Here is a 3,694-nt window from a genome sequence, read left to right on the forward strand (position 1 = left end):
TTCATCTCAGGTTTGCCCACTGCATTGGTTTCCTGTGGCTAACAACAAACAACAGGTTAAAAGTAAGACTGGGGGCGGTGGGGAGGAGATGGGTTAAAAGCAAGGTGCAGGGAAGGCTGTGCTCTTTTCTGGAATCTCTGGCAGAGAATCTGTTTCCTGTCCTTTTCTAGCTTCTAGAAGTTGCCTGCGTCCCTTGACTCGTGGTCTCTACCTTCACCTTCAAGACCAGCAGCACTGCACTTATGTGATCACTTTTGTGTTGTCACCTTCCTGACTACAGCCAGGAAACCTCCAATTTTAAGAACATACGTGGGGACTTCTCCGGTGGTCCAGTGGCTAAGACTCTTAATGCAGGAGACCTGAGCTCAATCCCTGGTCAGGGAACTAGATCTCTCACGCTGCAACTAAGAGTTCAACTGCCACGACTAAAAGGTCCCATGTGCCACAACTAAGACCCAGGACAGCTGAATAAATTAATAATAATAATAATAATAAAATGTGTGTGATTGCATTGGGTAAACATGGGTAATTCGGGATACTTTCTCCATCTCAAGATCCTTAACCTAATCACATTTGGGAAGGGTCTTTTTTTTTTAACCATGTAAGGTAATATATATTTACAAATTCCAGGGATTAGGGTTGGGCATCTTTGGGGACCATTGTTCTCCCTACATGTTCTTTTTCCCCCTCAGTGGTATCTCTAAAAATACACCCAATTCTTTGCAGAAAAGAACATTTTCATTGTCATGGAAAATACGGCTACACCAAAATTCTTTCAAAGACTTTAAATCTTTTTATCTTTAATTCTATTTAACATTCTGCATATATACAGAAAAGTGTCTAACTCATCGAGTTACAGTATGAGTTTTATAAACTGACCGCACCAATGTAAGCAGAATGCCCATCAAGAAGCAGAACATGCCCTGGGAGCCCAGGAACCTGGCTCATGCCCACTTCAAGTCCAAGGTATTAGTCAACATTTGTTGACATTAAAAAATTTCCTATGTGGGCAATACTTGGAGTATGATTGAATGAAAAGGAAAGAACCCAAGGGCTGTTCATTTCTTCATTCGATGAGTATTTTCTGGCACCTCTCCTGGGCTGGATGCCAGGGAAAATGCGATGAGCTGATTGGAAGAGGGTCCTATGGCACAGAAGCAATAGAGGCAACTCTGTGTGTGTGTGTGTGTGTGTGTGTGTGTGTATATGTGTGTGGTGGGGGTGAGGGGGTGGGAAGGAAGTTTGAAAAAGAGATAAAAATACAAATGCATTGGCCAGGCCTAATCAGAAGGCTTCCCAGAGAATGTAGGCCCTGAAGGTAAAACACAGAGAAGAAAGGATTTCCAGCAAGGCGGGGGCACAAACGAAGGAGTGTCAGTGGGGTCGGGTGGAGTCAGGGGAAACAAAGAAAGAGATGACCATTGGACTTGCCAGCCTATGAGCCCTTGCTCAGTCATTTCCGTGTCCCATTTCATTTTTTAAAGACTTTCTCACGAACATTTTATTTCTTTAATATTTTGGCTGCGCTGGGTCTTGGTCGTGGTGCTCGGGGGGCTTCTCCTGCTGCAGAACACGAGCCCTAGAACATGGGATCAGTATTTGCGACACGTGGGCATCACTGCCCTGTGGAGTGTGAGGTCCTAGCTCCCTGACCAGGGAAGTCCCCCCACTTCCCATTTTACCAGCCCCAAATCCCGGCAGTCTGGACTCAGCACCAGAACCGTAGTGCTCAGGCCAGTGTCTTTCTTTCAAAGATGGGGAAGCAGGTCTGGGGGAGAAGATATACACACACACACACACACACACGCACACACACACACACGGCCGATCATTGGCTTCATCAGTTCTCTCCCTCCACATGCCTCTACAGAGCCTCCCAAACCCCCCGCTGTCCATGCCTGGTGCGGGCACACAGGGGTCAGACCCCTGCCCTGCCAAAGTAGCCGCAAGGCCTGAAGCAGGACCCAGAACACCCACTTGTCCCGCACCCCGCAGTCCCTCACTGCCTCCTCCTCCCCCTGCTCCCTGCCAGGCCTCTCAGTCATTCTTCATGTGCTCAGTTCACGGGCATCTACTCCGTGGTGGGCCACGTTCCAGGCACAGGGAGTACAGCGGTGCAGAAGACATGCCCCTCCCTCAGTGGGGACGTCAGACAGTACACAGAACACAGAGCTCTATAATGTAGTGTCAGCAGAGGTAAGAGATGTGTGTGAAGAAAAATGAAGCAGGAGAGGGACTTCCCTGGTCGTCTAGTGGCTGAGACTCTCAGCTCCCAACGCAGGGGACCTGGGATGGATCTCTGGTCAGGGAACTAGATCCCACATGCCGCAACCAAGAGTTTGAATGCCCCAACTGAAGATGCTGCATGGTGCAACAGAGACTGACGATCCCGCGTGCTGCAACCGAGATCCAGGGAAGCCAAATAGATAAATAAGAAACAAGCAAACAGGATGAAGCGGTTGAGGGGAGGGAAGGTGGTCTTTGAAGTTAGGTGGTTGGGGAAGCTCTTTGAGGAGGTGACACTGGGACCCAAATAAGATGAAGAAGCTTGAGTTACAAGGCTCGGGGACAGTTACAAGGATGGTCTGTGGACAGAGATTGGCATGACCGCAGGGGGACGTCCTTGGAGATTTAGCGAGTGGGGAAATGCCAGTTTCTCCCTCTCCATGTCCATCTCCCTAGTCTGCAGAAATGGGTCAAGGGGTGAGATCAGGGAAGGGCCTCTAGCTGCTTCCCTCCCAGATCTTCCTCTCAGTAGAGGCCAGCACGGGGACCGATGCCCACTGGACCTTGGTCTTTATCAGGATCACAAGTCCAGCTGATCTCAACTCCCTGCCCCCAACCCCCTCAGTTCAGTTCAGTTCAGTCGCTCAGTCATGTCCGACTCTTTGCGACCCCATGGACCACAGCACGCCAGGCCTCTCTGTCCATCACCAACTCCTGGAGTTTACCCAAACTCATGTCCATTGAGTAGGTGATACCATCCAACCATCTCATCCTCTGTCCTCCCCTTCTCCTCCTGCCTTCAATCTTTCCCAGCATCAAGGTCTTTTCAAATGAGTCAGCTCTTCGCATCAGGTGGCCAAAATATTGGAGCCTCAGCTTCAGCATCAGTCCTTCCAATGAACACTCAGGACTGATCTCCTTTAGGATGGACTGGATGGATCTCCTTGCAGACCAAGGGACTCTCAAGAGTCTTCTCCAACCCCCTTGTACCTAGTTAACACTCAAGAGACACCCCATCGCACTGCTGAGGAAGCAGGCTTTCTCAGTACCCTGCACTGTGGCAGGCGAAGGAGGCTGCGGCGGCAGGAAGGGCTTTTCCACTGTCGCTCACCCCCCAACGTGAGACCTGTTTCTGGGGGAGGGGTGACCCCTTTCTGGGTTCTGAAGAGGAAGTTGGCAGCGGAAACCGTACTGACAACTTGATTGAGAGAGAAGGGTGACAACGGGGAGGGCAAGTGACAAATTCAGTCTCTCACGGGGCAGCGCGTAGGGTGTGAAGCCGGCCGGGTTGGTCGCCCGCGGCAGGTCACAGGCGGGCGACCTGGGGCGTGGCCTGAGACGGGGGCGTGATCTGGGCGTGTCTGGGGTGGGGCCTGGGAGCCAGGGGCGGGGCCTCTGTGATCAGGGGGCGGGGCCTGAGGGACGGTGGCGGGATCTGGATGGTTGGGGTGTGGTCTAGGGGCGGGCT

This window comes from Oryx dammah, unplaced genomic scaffold (assembly GCF_014754425.2).
Source record: "Oryx dammah isolate SB20612 unplaced genomic scaffold, SCBI_Odam_1.1 HiC_scaffold_29, whole genome shotgun sequence".
NCBI classification, from domain to species: domain Eukaryota; kingdom Metazoa; phylum Chordata; class Mammalia; order Artiodactyla; family Bovidae; genus Oryx; species Oryx dammah.